The following is a 15,133-nucleotide window of genomic DNA, read 5'->3' as shown; positions in this document are numbered from 1 at the left end:
AAGCATCTCTTTATGCAAAGGTTTAATTGAGGCAATGATCAACATTGCATTCTTGCCGCGCATTTTAGTAAGCTATGACTCTAAGTCAAACCTTCTGGGGACACGCTTCCCTCCCTTTTCTTTGCACAGTCTCATATGCCCATCTGTTACTGGAAGGCCATTGCTAATGATGTGTAATGCAGGTACATTATGACTTTCATTAGCTAACTTAACAACAGTCTAGTAATCCTGCCCATTATGACTCTTTATTGGCTGATGAATTCTGTCAAGATGGCAATGATTTTGTGTGAGTGACTTGTCTTCAAAGTAGTTTACATATAATGCTTCCTGATCTTTCCTTGACAGCCTTGCTCTGTACTGTCAGCTGGCTTAGATCTTTCTTTTTCTAATCTTAGTGTCCTGTCTGGACTTTGTTTACTCAGTACTTTTAGCTTTTTTTTTTTTTTTTTTTTCCTAAGAGGCAGAGTCTCACTCTGTCGCCCAGGCTGGAATGCAGTGGTGTGATCATGGCTCACTGTAGCCTCCATCTCCCAGCCTCAAGCAATCCTCCCACCCCAGCCTCCCATAGCTGGGGGTATATGTGTGTGCCACCACACCTGGCTAATTTCTTCGCTTTTTAGTAGAGATGAGGTCTTGGTATGTTGTCTAGGCTGGTCTTGATCTCCTGAGCTCAAGTGATCCTTCCACCTTGGCCTCCCCAGTAGCTAGGAATATAGGCATGAACCACTACACCCGGCTCATACTCAGTTCTTTTAGGTTTGGTATTGCTCCTCTCCCCACCCTTCAATTTTTCATGAAAATGGTCCCTCCATACTATTCTTACATACAGCATTTTTCATCCTCCAATATGGTTTGGCTCTATGTCCCCACCCAAATCTCATCTCAAATTTCAATCCCCATGTGTCAGAGGAGGGGCCTGGTGAGAGGTTATTGGATCATGGGGGCAGATTTCCCCCTTGCTGTTCTCATGATAGTGACTTCTCATGAGATCTGATAGTTTAAAAATGTGGCACTTCCCCCTTCTCTCTCTCTGTCTCTCCACCATGGATGATGTTGCCTTGCTTCCCCTTCCTCGTCCACCATGATTGTAAGTTTCCTGAGGTCTCCCCAGCCATGCAGAACTATGGGTCAATTAAACCACTTTCTGTATAAATTACCCAGTCTCATGGACCACCTGAGGTCAGGAGTTCGAGACCAGCCTGACCAACATGGTGAAACCCCATCTCTACTAAAAATACAAAATTAGCTGGGCATGGTGGCCCATGTCTGTTATCTCAGCTACTCAGGAGGCTGAGGAAGGAGAATTGCTTGAACCCAGAAGGCAGAGGTTGCAGTGAGCCGAGATTGCACCATTGCACTCTAGCCTGGGCAACAAGAGCAAAACTCTGTCTCGAAAAATAAAACAAAATAAAATAAAATAAATAACCCAGTTTCCAGTATGCCTGTATAGCAGTGTGAGAACAGACTAATACATCCACCCAGAGAAAGCTTTTTATCTGCATTGTTTCTGCTAATTCCCCAGACATCATCCTTGGAAGGATGAGTGTGGAGGTGAGTCTCATTCCAGCCTTTCCAGCAAATCAGTATATTTAAGTCAAAATTTGGAATCATGAGGGGCTAGGCATTTGGACTTCTTTTTTTTTTTTTTTTTTAGATGGAGTCTTGCACAGTTGTCCCGGCTGGAGTGCAGTGGTGTGATCTTGGCTCACTGCAACCTCTGCCTCTCAAGCTCAAGTGATTCTCCTGCCTCAGCCTCCCGAGTAGCTGGGACTGCAGGTGCATGCCACCACACTCGGCTAATTTTTGTATTTTTAGTAGAGACAGGGTTTCACCAGGCTAGTCACGAACTCCTGACCTCAGGTGATCCACCCGCCTCGGCCTCCCAAAGTTTTGAGATTACAGTTGTAAGCCACCTCACCCCACTGTATTTGGACTTCTTAAGTAGCATTACTTGGATAAAAGAAACAAAGACTTAATCTGGGATTTGAATCTGCGATTCTCCTACAGAAGTTCAGGCCAAGCCCATCATTAAGAAAGTACCTGAAAATATACTTCTTTTAGAAGTCCCCACTTCACATCCCCATGAGCCTTTGCACTCTGTTTCTCCATTATTTTCAAGTAAGATATGGCACCTATTAGATCGACCGATGTCTTTTGGAAGAAGCAAGGGGAGAGGGTTTATTATGCAAACATAATAAGGAAGTGTTTATTATGCAAACAGCAACTGAGTTATGCGTCCTTTAAGACTACTAAATAGTTTTTAATTACTGCTATATCAGTAAATCCCATAAATATGCAAATGCAATTAGTTCACAAAATAGGCCTTAAATATCTTTATTCCTCTCCAACAAAGTTCTTTGAAGTTAATCGCTAACTGTCTTTGTTCACTCCCTTGGCAGTCATGCTAAAATTGACAGGAATTTTGACAGATGTACATATTCGGGGAACCAAATTTTCTGAGCACATCTGGTCAGGCTGGAGGAAAAAAGCAGAAATGGACATTCCAGCCAAACTCAAACATTTAATGAGTAGAGTCCCATATGAAATTTCTGTTACTCCACACTGTTTTCCTCTGAAATCAATATCAAGCTAACCACAGAGGCAGCACTTCAAGTCCAAAGACACACTCAGCATTTGATTTGCCTCTAGCTTAGAATTTCATTTTTAATAATAATGCACATTTTATGGTCCCTTAAAAGTAAACAAATAAACAAGGGAATGGAGTCCCTCATGGTTCTGGCCTTTTGTGGTTTATGTGTCATGGTTTTCTATGGGAGGTCATAGAGCATAAGATATAAGGTCCCAGGCCTTCGAGTCAGACTTATCTCATTGTGCATCCTAGCTTCATCACTTGCTAGATGCTCATGGCCTTGGTCAAACTCCTTACTGCTTCTAAGCCTTAGTTTTCACATCCTTAAAGGGGGTTTAAACAGCATTGAGTTAGTTCTCTATGGCTGCATTAAAAATTACCACAAATTTATAGGCTTAAAATAGCACTCATCTAGCTCACAGTCCTGTAGGTCAAAAGTCCAGGAACAGAATGAACGGATCTGCTCAGGGTCTCACAAGGCTGAAATCATGGTCACGTGCTGCAGCCAGCTCTCACTAATCAAAAAAGCCATTTTTTTTTTTGTTTCCAGTGATATCGGTTGGTAAATTGAAATCAGTCAGCCAGGAGCAGTGGTTCACATCTGTAATCCTAGCACTTTGGAAGGCTAAATCAGGCAAATCACTTGAGCCCAGGAGTTCAAGACCAGCCTGGGTAACATAGTGAAACCCTGTGTCTATGAAAACTACAAAAAAATTGCTGGGCATCGTGGTGCATGCCTGTAGCCTCAGCTAATTGGGAGGCTGAGGTGGGAGGATCACCTGAGCTTGGGGAGGTCAAGGCTGCAGTGAGCTGTGATTGTGCCACTGTACTCTAGCCTTGGCAACAGAGTGAGGCTCTGCCTCAAAAGAAGAAAGAAAGAGAGAAAGAGAGAAAGAAAGGAAAGAAAGAAAGAAAGAAAGAAAGAAAGAAAGAAAGAAAGAAAGAAAGAGAAGAAAAAGAGAGAGAAAGAAAAAGGAAGGAAGGAAGGAAGAAAGAGAGAAAGAAAGAAAGAAAGAAAGAAAGAAAGAAAGAAAGAAAGAAAGAGAAAGAAAGAAAGAAAGAAAGTCATAATGACAAAATTTGTCACATAGAAATCAGCAAACACTCCCACCAGGACCCCTCCCACCAGCTGTTTTCAAAACATCTAACTACATGCTGTGGCCACTCCCTTGATCTTACAAGGCCTCATATATTCCTACATTACAGTACTTATTCAGGTGTGTTATAAGTATTTGTTTACTTTTCTGTCGCTCTGGAATTTGGTGAACACCTTGAAGGTGGAGCAATGTTGTGTTTTTCAGCTTTATACATCCATCGTATACCTTGGGACCAAGTGAGTGTTCATTGAGTGTTCCAGAAAGATGGGAGGAAAACAGGGAAGAAAGAATCAACAAATGAACAGAAAAGAATTCTGGCTTATGCCAGAAAGATGATGCCAAGAGGAATCTAGCCTTTTCGTAACCACATCCAAGATGAGATACACTCACCACCCGTTTCACAAAGGAGGGGTGGGAATGACAACTTGGTTTGGAAGGAAGATTGCCTTTATTTGGTTTGCTCCAGAACCAGGGAGCGATTAGTGCAAAAGACAAACATGAGACACTGGTGCAGGCAGATGATGAGTCCCTTTGACTCATTCAGAGGGTACCCCAAGTTCAGAGATTTTATAGTCCTTGGGGGTAAGATGTCCCAAAAGCTAGAGGAAAATAGAAGGTGGAAGGAACTTGGAGGAACACAGAAGCTTGCTGCTTCTGTTTATGCTCCCAATGACATCAATTCCAAGAAACCGCTTAGTGAGACTACAATATATGACAGACAGTCTTACCCTGTACACTATGTTGTTCAGATCTTCTGCACAGATTATGGGCCTTGAAGTCTTGCTGTGCCAGCACTGGGGGATCTCCCCCGATCTATGGCTCACTGTAGGGCCCCCAACGTTTCCATTTAGACCCATTTAGGCATTTTCTGGGGAAAGGCAGTCAATTACTGCAGCCAGTGAGATGTTCTGGTTCAGGTGTAAATCTCTGGATATTTCCATCTCTGTTATGACTCAAGATGAGGAAAGATCTTTGATCCTTTAGAACTTTATTTATTTATTCATTCATTCATCCACTTAGTAAGTAGGAAATTGTGATAGACATTGACAATCTACGGTAAGAAAGCTCAGGAGAGGTGGATTGGAGGTGACAGATAAGAAATCATTGAGAGAAATGCCTATAGATGGATGAACTGGGGAAGACCCAGGCAAAGAAAGGAGCCCACACTTGGAGTGGGAGTAGGTGGAGGCTTTTCACAAATGGCATTTGTGCTGAGTACCCATATTCAGCTGAGTGGGGAGAGGGTGAATGGAGCTCCCAGCAGAAGGAATTGCACATGAAAGGGCTGGAGGTTGAGATGAGAGTGCATGGTGCCTTCTGGGAACGGGGTTGGGGGGAGGGCGCAAGCCTCACTTTGTAAAATTGGGGGAAGATAATTCTAAACTCACATGAGTTGAAAGAATTCAAAAGTTCATGATGCAGAGTGTTAAGCGGGGATAAAATAGGAAAGTGAAATATTGTATAAGTCTGTATAAGTGCTGTTATTATAAATCTGTCTCCAAATGGCCTATAGCAATTATTCTAAAATGCACAACAGCTGTATTTGTCTCCCTTCTGCCATTGCTGAAATTTACACTGTCATTGCGCCAGGAGGAAGGCTTGGCACTAATAATAGGCTGGCTGAGTATGGCTGGAGTGTGACAGACCCCTAGTTAGAGCCCAAAAAGACTGAGAGCAGAGTGGGGAACTGTAAAGCTCTGAGGAAATTCGAGTTGGTGGCTGTGAATATAGTCAGAGCACCACCTTGTGGTGGCTGTCGTGCCTGCCTTAACCAATTCTGCACAGCCCCAGAAAACTACACACAACTTATTTTAAGTTTTATTATACAGTGCACTTTCAAATGATTTCAAAGTCATTTCAGGCCTCTATTCATGTCACCACTATTCGTCTTTGCTATAAATTCTCTTCTTTGCGTTCACCAGCACCAATCCACACCAACCCATCCGATCTGTTTTCACACAGCTTATGACCGGCCAGTTCCTTCCTCCTACCTCCTTACTGTAATTCTTCCAAACTCTTGGTCCCTAGGAGCTCCCAAGTTTCCTGGGAAACTGACTCAGTAACTTCTTTTTTTCTTTTTCTTTTTTCTGAGACAGGGTCTCGCTCTGTCACCCAGGCTAGAGTGCAGTGGTGTGACCATAACTCACTTCAGCCTAGACCTCCTGGGCTCAAGTGATCCTCCCACTTCAGCCTCCAGAGTAGCTAGGACTACAAGTAAGTATTACCATGCCTGGCTAATTTTTTTTTTTTTTTTTTTTTTTTTTTTTTTTTTTTTTTTTTTAGTTTCCCTATGTTGCCTAGGCTAGTCTTGAACTCCTGGGCTCAACTCCTGAGACGCCTTAGCCTCTCAAATTGTTGGGATCACAGGTGTGAGCTACCATGCCCAGCCTCAGTGACTTTTCACAAATGGCATTTGTGCTGAGTACTGATATTCAGCTGGATGAGGAGAGGGTGAACGGGTGAAAGTTACAGTGTAACTTTCCTCCTGTCTTCCTAAGAATGGGAATAAGTCTTCTCCACATCTGAAAAGTTATAAACAATATTATTAAAAGCCATATCAGGGATTTACTACGAAGATAGGACCCCAGAGGGACTACCTGCGTCTTCTTTGAGTAGAGTAAGGCCACCTGGTGGGCCAGTAACACAGTGTCCTGGTAGGTAGGCTGGTGTATCAGGTTTCAGAGGATGCCCCAGGGAACGGGAGTAGAAGTATGCGAGCTCTTTAAAAGCACAAAGCAGTCGTTTCCATGTTCAGATTATTTAGAGATTATGAAGGCACCAACCCTGCTTTCGATCTGTATACAGTCAAGTGGAGCAGACACAAATCAATAATCGCAGTAGAGCCACTTAAGTTTTCTAAAAGAGATTTATCAGCAGGTTGCAGGTGAACAGGGCCTTGAGATAAATCCTGCCCCTTGCTGAAGTACAGTTTCAGTAGATGGTTCATGGTATTTTAAGGAATTGGAATTTTCTAATAAAAATACAAAAGTTTTGTTTGGTTCTGTTCTAGATTTATTTTTCCTCCTAAATAAATGAGAAAGACGTTTCAACAAAGGTTCTTTATGCTGAATAATTGTGATGCTTGAAGGTGGTAATGTGCTTTAAGTGGATTTTAAATGTCAGACAATTCTAGACAGTTTTTTCTTGGTCAAATAAAAATTTAATTAAAACTTAAAAAAATTAAAAGCCATATCAAATTTTAATATTGACAGGAGGGATAAAACTCTGTAATGCTGACTGTCTTAGATTGGGTTTCCCTGAAACATACCTGTAATAAGGCTTTGTGTACAAGCAATCAATTTTAGAAATACTCCCCGTAGAAGTTGGGAAAGAGGAGGGTGGTTTCGGCTTGAACGCTCAGGGAAACTTGACAGTGAAAGCCACACAAGGGAAGCTGGCCTGCACACTCTCACTCCCACCTGTCAGCTGTTGGCTACGGGGAACAGGGAGTGAACTCCTAGATATTTCCTGGTCTTTTCCTGGGCAGACAAAGCTTTAGTAGCCAAGGAGAAGTCTCCAACAGAAGTCCTAGTTGTGGGCCTTGGAAGCCACAGTGCAGGGAAGCCAAGAGAGGGAGTGCAGAAGAGGAATGGAGGTCTGAAAAGATCTAGAAAGACCACTATCAGTTTCTGTTTCAGAGACAGCACAGACACATGGGAGGCACTAAGTTTCTTATTCCTTCAGAAGACAATTAAGGCCAGGCATCATGGTATCACGCCTATAATCCCTGCAGTTTGGGAGACAGAGGCGGGCGGATCACTTGAGGTCAGAAGTTCAAGACCAGCCTGGCCAATATGGCAAACCCTGTCTCTTTTCTTTTCTTTTCTCTTTTCTTTTCTTTTATTTTCTCTTCTCTTTTCTTTCTTCCTTCCTTCCTTCCTTTCCTCCTTTTTTTTTTGACAGAGTCTCACTCTGTCACCCAGGCTAGAGTGCAGTGGCACAATCTCAGTTCACTGCAGCTTCCGCCTCCTGGGTTCAAATGATCCTTGTGCCTCAGCCTCCCCATTAGCTGGGATTACAGGCGCCTGCCACCATGCCTGGCTAAGTTTTTTATTTTTAGTAGAGATAGGGTTTTGCCATTTGACCAGGCTGGTCTCGAACTCCTGACCTCAAGTGATCCACTTGCCTTGGTCTCCCAAAGTGCTGGAATTACAGGTGTGAGCCACCACGCCTGGCCTCAAAACCCCATCTCTACCAAAAAATACAAAAATTAGCTGGACGTGGTGGCATGCGTTTATAATCCCAGCTAATGGGGCGGCTGAGGCACAAGGATCATTTGAACCCAGGAGGCGGAAGCTGCAGTGAGCTGAGATTGTGCCACTGCGCTCCAGCCTGGGTAATAGAGCAAGACTTTGTCTCAAAATAATAATAATAATAATAATAATAATAGCCCGGGCGCAGTGGGTCACGCCTGTAATCCCAGCACTTTGGGAGGCCGAGGCGGGTGGATCACGAGGTCAAGAGATCAAAACCAGCCTGGCTAACATGGTGAAACTCCGTCTCTACTAAAAATACAAAAATTAGCCAGGTGTGGTGACTCGCGCCTGTAATCCCAGCTACTTGGGAGGCTGAGGCAGGAGAATTGCTTGAACCCGGGAGGCGGAGGTTGCGGTGAACCGAGATTGTGCCACTGCACTCCAGCCTGGCGACAGAGCGAGACTCCATCTCAAAATAACAACAATAATAATAGATAAATAAATAAATAAATAAAATTTAAAGGAAGACACTTAAATTTCCAGGAACCTGATGATTAACTTTGCAGAGCCCAGACATACAGAAATATAATTAACACTTTTCTTTTTATTTTTTGAGACAAGAGTCTCACTCTGGGCCGGGCAGGGTGGCTCACGCCTGTAATCCCAGCACTTTGGGAGGCCGAGGTGGGTCGATTACGAGGTCAGGAGATCGAGACCATCCTGGCTAACACAGTGAAACCCTGTCTCTACTAAAAATACAAAAAAATTAGCCGGACGTGGTGGCGGGTGCCTGTAGTCCCAGCTACTCTGGAGGCTGAGCAGGAGAATGGCGTGAACCTGGGAGGCGGAGCTTGCAGTGATTGGAGATAGCGCCACTGCGCTCCAGCCTGGGTGACAGAGCGAGACTCCATCTCAAAATAAATAAATAAATAGTCTCACTTTGTCACCCAGGTTGGAGTGCAGTGGAGCAATCTCAGCTCACTGCAACCTCCAGCGATTCTCGTGCCTCAGTCTCCCGAGTAGCTGGGATTACAGGCACCCACCACCATGCCTGGCTAATATTTGCATTTTTAGTAGACACGGGGTTTCACCATGTTGGCCAGGCTGGTTTCCAACTCCTAACCTCAAGTGATCTTCCCACCTCAGCCTCCCAAAGTGCTGGGATTACAGATGCATGCCATCACACCTGTCTAATTTTTGTGTTGTTTTTTTCTTTTCTTTTCTTTTCTTTCTTTTTTTTTTTTTTTGGACGGAGTCTGGGTCTGTTACCCAAGCTGGAGTGCAGTGGTGCGATCTGGGCTCACTGCAACCTCCGCCTCCTGGATTCAAGCGATTCTCCTGCTTCAGCCTCCCAAGTAGCTGGGATCACAGGCATCCCTGGGATCACAACCGTCACACCTGGCTAATTTTTGTATTTTTAGTAGAGATGGGGTTTCCTCATGTTGGCCAGGCTGGTTTATTGCTTTTTTTTCTTTTTTTTTTTTTTTTCAAGACAAAGTCTTGCTCTGTTGCCCAGGCTGGAGTGCAATGGCACGATCTCGGCTCACTGCAACCTCCGGCTCCCAGGTTCAAGCAATTCTCCTGCCCCAGACTCCCGAGTAGCTGGGATTACAGGTGTGAGCCACCACACCCGGCTAATTTTTGTATTTTTAGTAGAGACGAAGTTTCACCATGTTGGTCAGGTTGGTCTCAAACTCCTGACCTCGTGATCCACCCTCCTCGGCCTCCCAAAGTGCTGGGATTACAGGCATGAGCCGCCGCGCCCGGCATTGCTTTTTTCAAATTAATATTACTCCTCCTGGCCAGGCACGGTGACTCACACCTGTAATCCCAGCACTTTGGGAGACCGAGGCAGGCAGATCACTTGAGGTCAGGAATTCAATACCAGCCTGGCCAACATGGTGAAACGCCATCTCTACTAAAAATGCAAAAATTAGCCAGGCATGGTGGCGCCTGCCTGTAGTCCCAGCTACTTGGGAGGCCGAGGCAGGAGAATCACTTAAGCCCAAGAGGTGGAGGTTGCAGTAAGCCAAGATCGCACCACTGTACTCCAGCCTGGGCAACGGTGCAAGACTCCATCTCAAAGAAAGAAAAAAAACATTACACCTCCTGAAAAAAGCTCTCTCCCCAAATATTTGTTGATGACTTTGCCATAATTTTGGCAGAGTCACATGGTTCCTATCTTGACCACATATTTTAAGAATGAAATATGAAACTTAAAAATCTGAAGTCTAAGTTATACTTGGTGTGATGTCTAAGCAAGTAATCTGCAAGCATGGCGGCACATGTGGCTCATCAGGTATTTTTAAATGTCCTGGGTCCCACCTCTATAGATTCTGACGTTATGGTACAAGATGGGACCCAGGCTCTGGCATGTGTTTGAAACTCCTTAGATAAATCTAATGTGCAACTAGATTTGAAAACCACAAGTCTAAATCAATGCAAATAAATAGATTCACTTGCTGATGGATGGAATGAATTTCCTTTCATTCCATTATTATTCAATTCAATTTTGATGCTTCTAAAAGGAACTTTTGGGGATGCCTGCCCCGTTAATAATTCCCTTCTTTGAGAATTTTCTTTTTCTCCAGCTTCATTGGCCATGTATGTACTGTTATTCACCCCCCTCTGATGAAAGACAATAGGACAAGGGTGGACACCTGGTCCAAACGGACCACTAGACTCTTTCCCAAAACTTGGAACCAGGACAGTAAGTCACTAGCCAGTTGATTAACGGTGCTGCAACTGTGAAATAAGAAGTGTTGTAGACCCAGGGCTGGGATGATGCCAATTTCCACCATTTCGACAGAGAAACAAAGAACATTGGCTACAGAAAATGCAAAGAAAACAGGCCTATGGGCTCACACCTGTAATTCCAGCACTTTGGGAGGCCGAGGCAGGCGGATCACAAAGTCAGGAGTTCAAGACCAGCCTGACCAAAATGGCGAAACCCTGTCTCTACTAAAAATATAAGAATTAGCTGGGTGTGGTGGTGTGCGCCTGTAATCCCAGCTACTCAGCAGGCTGAGGCAGGAGAATTGCTTGAACCAGGGAGGCAGAGGTTGCAGTGAGCCAAGATCACGCCATTGCACTCCAGCCTGGGTGACAGAGCGAGATTCCATCTAAAAAAAAAAAAAAAAGAAAAGAAAACAGGCCTGTGGAGAGACCAAGGATGAAAAGTCACATGTGGCCCCAAAGAAAGGAGCCATTTTGATTTCTGATGACTCTCTAGGAACTGGCTTCACAGCTTGTGTGGCCTAGCTACACTATAAGGCTGCTTGCTCTGTGGCCTCCAAAAAAAAAAAAAAAAAATCACCTTCCCTTCTAATTGTACTTACAGCTACTTGTGCTAGTTTCTGTTATTCACAATTAAAAAGATTTTGTTAGGCTGGGTGCGGTGGCTCACGCCTGTAATTCCAGCACTTTGGGAGGCCAAGGCAGGTGGATCACCTGAGGTCAGGAGTTTGAGAACAGCCTGTCCACCATGGCGAAACCCCGTCTCTACTAAAAACACAAAAATTAAGGCTGGGCACAGTGGCTTACACCTGTAATCCCAGCACTTTGGGAGGCTGAGGCGGGCAGATTATGAGGTCAAGAGATTGAGACCATCCTGGCCAACATGGTGAAACTGTCTCTACTAAAAATACAAAAATTAGCTTGGTGTGGTGGTGCACGCCTGTAGTTCCATCTACTCGGGAGGCGAGGCAGGAGAATCGCTTGAACCTGGGAGGTGGAGGTTGCAGTGAGCTGAGATCGCACCACTGTACTCCAGCCTGGTGATAGAGTGAGACTCCGTCTCAAAAAAAAAAAAAAAATTAGCCAGGTTTGGTGGCACATGCCTGTAATCCCAGCTACTTGGGAGGCTGAGGCAAGAGAATCACTTGAACCCAGGAGGTGGAGGTTGCAGTGAGCTGAGATCACGCCACTGCACTCCAGCCTGGGCGACAGAGCGAGACTCTTGTCTCAAAAAAAAAAACAAAATTTGGGAGACACATTCAAACCATAGCAGTTGGGTGTTGAAAAATGTATACATTCATGTAACCAACACCCCAATCAAGATATAAAGCTTTTCTGAAAAGTTCCTTCGTGTCCTTTTCCTGTTTTAGAGCTTCACATAGTAGAATTATACAGTATGTACTCTTTTATATCGGACTTCTTTCTCCCAACTTAATGTTTTTGAAATTCAAACATCTTGTTACTTATATCAATAATTCATTGATTTTTATTGCTGAATGATATTTTATTATATGGATATAACACAATTTGTTTATCTGATTTCCTGTTGATGCACATGTGGGTTGTTTATAATTTAGAACTCTTTTTTTTTTCTTTTTGAGATGGAGTCTCGCTCTCTCACCCAGGCTGGAGTGCAGTGGCGCAATCTTGGCTCACTGCAACCTCCGCCTCCCGGGTTCAAGCAATTCTCCTGTCTCATCCTCCTGAGTAGCTAGGACTACAGGTGCATGCCAACACGCCCCGCTAATTTTTGTATTTTTAGTAGAGATAGGGTTTCACCATATTGGTCAGGCTGGTCTTGAACTCCTGATCTCAGTTGATCCACCCACCTCGGCCTCCCAAAGTGCTGGGATTACAGGCGTGAGCTGCCACGTCTGGCCAGGACTCACAAATAAAGCTGCTAAATAAAGCTGCTATGAATCTTTTTTTTCTTTTTTTTTTTTTTTTTTTTTTTTTTTTGAGACTGGGTCTTGCTCTGTTACCCAGGCTGGAGTGCAGTGGTATGATCATGGCTCACTGCAGCCTCAACCTTCAGGGCTCAAACTGTTCTCCCACCTCAACCTCCTAAGTAGCTGGGACCAGAGGCATGTGCCACCAAACCTGGCTAAATTTTTTTTTTTTTTTTAATAATTGTAGAGGTGAGATTTTGCCATGTTGCCCAGGCTCATCATGAACTTCTGAGCTCAAGCAATCTGCCTGCCTCAGCCTCCCGAAGTTCTGGGATTACAGGTATGAACCACTGCACCCAGCCAACATTCTTGTATAAGTCTTTTCATGGATACACGCTGTCATTTCTTCCAGGTAAAAACCTAGGAATGGATTGCTGGGCATTAGGATAGGTATGTGTTTAACACTTACAAAACAATCAAGGCCAGGCATGGTGGCTCACGCCTGTAATCCCAGCACTTTGGGAGGCAGAGGCAGGTGGATCGCTTGAGATCAGGAGTTTGAGACCAGCCTGGCCAACATGGTAAACTCCATCTCTACTGAAAGGACAAAAATTAGCCGTGTGTGGTGGCGGGCGCCTGTAATCCCAGCTACTTGGGAGCCTGAGGCAGGAGAATCACTTGAACTTAGGAGACAGAGGTTGCAGTGAGCCAAGACTGCATCACTGCACTGCAGCCTGGGCAACACAGTGAGACTCTGCCTCAAAAAAAAAAAAAAAAAGAATCAAAGAGTTTTCCAAAGTAGTCATGCCATTTTATACTTCTACCAGCAATGTATGTGAGTCTGGGTTCATCTTAGTTCATTCGGGCAGCTATAACAAAATACCTTAGACTTGGTAGTTTATAAACAATAGAAATTTATTGCACACAGTTCTGGAGGGTAGGGAGTCAAAGATCAAAGAGCCAGCAGATTTGATGTCTGATGAGGCTTGCTCTCTGCTTCCAAGATGGTGCCTTCTATGCGTCCTTATTGGCAGAAGGAGCAAGGCGTCTCATTTCAACCTATTTTTATAGGGACATTAATCCAATTTATGAAGGTGGAGCCCTCATGACCTATCACTTCCCCAAAGACCCCATCTCTTTATATACTATCACATTGAGTATTAGGTTCCAACATATGAATTTTGGGGACACCAACATTCAGACCGTAGCAGGGTTGTTCCACATCCTCTCCAACACTTTATAAAGTCTTTTAAATTTTAGTAATTCTGGTGGGTGTATAGTGGTACCCCATTGTTGTTTTAATTTGTGTTTCTCAGGCCAGGCGTGGTGGCTCATGCCTGTTATGTCAGCACTTTGGGAGGCCAAGGTAAGTAGATCACTTAAGGACAGGAGTTCGAGACCAGCCTGGCCAACATGGTGAAACCCTGTCTCTACTAAAAATACAAAAAAATTAGCTGGACTTGGTGGCACGTGCCTGTGGTCCCAGCTACTCGTGAGGCTGAGGCATGAGGATTGCTTGAACCTAGGAGGCAGAGGTTGCAGTGAGCAGAGATTGTGCTACTGCACTCCAGCCTGCATGACAGAGCAAGACTCTACCTCAAAAAAAAACAAAAAAAAATTTATGTTTCTCTAACGACTCATGATGTATTAGGCATTTACATATCTAACTTTATAAAGTATCTGTTCAAGTCTTTTACCCATTATTAAATTGGGTTATCTTTTTCTTAATGATCCATAGAAGTTCTTTATACATTCTGGTTATGACTCATTTTATAATATATATGTACTGTGAATATTTTCTCCTAGTCTGAGGCTTACTTTTTCCTTTTTTTTTTTTTTTTTTTTTTTGAGATGCAGTTTCACTCTGTCACCAGATTGGACTGCAGTGGCATGATGTCGGCTCACTGCAACCTCCGCCTCCCGGCTTCAAGTGATTCTCCTGCCTCAGCCTCCCGAGTAGCTGGAACTACAGGCACATTCCCCCACACCCAGCTAATTTTTGTATTTTTAGTAGAGACAGGGTTTCACCATGTTGGCCAGGATGGTCTTGATCTCTTGGCCTCAAGATCCGCCCGTCTCGGCCTCCCAAAGTGCTGGGATTACTGGAGTGAGCCACGGTACACGGCCTCGTTTCCTTAACAGTATCTTTTGAGAAGCAGAAATTTTAAATTTTGATGAAGTCAATTTATCAATTTCTTCTCTTTTGGCTAGTGTATACTTGCTGTCTAACAGTTTTGCCTATTCCTAGGCAGAGAAGATATTATCTGGCTGGGTGTGGTGGCTCACACCTGTAATCCCAGCACTTGGGAGGATGAGGTGGGTGGATCACTTGAGGTTAGGAGTTTGAGGCCAGGATGGCTAACATGGTGAAACCCCATCTCTACTAAAAATACAAAAATTAGCTGTGCATGGTGGCAGGCACCTGTAATCCCAGCTACTTAGGAGGCTGAAGCAGGATAATCACTTGAACCCTGGAAGCAGAGGTTGCAGTGAGCTGAGATTGTGCCACTGCACTCCAGCCTAGGCAACAGAATGAGACCCTTTCTCAAAAAAGAAAAAAAAAGTTTAAAAAACCCAAAAAACAAATTATAGCTAATACATAGAAAAGAAATTGATTTTTTTGGC

Source organism: Hylobates moloch, unplaced genomic scaffold, assembly GCF_009828535.3.
Source record: "Hylobates moloch isolate HMO894 unplaced genomic scaffold, HMol_V3 SCAFFOLD_11, whole genome shotgun sequence".
NCBI lineage: Eukaryota > Metazoa > Chordata > Mammalia > Primates > Hylobatidae > Hylobates > Hylobates moloch.
This window is presented reverse-complemented; position numbering follows the sequence as displayed.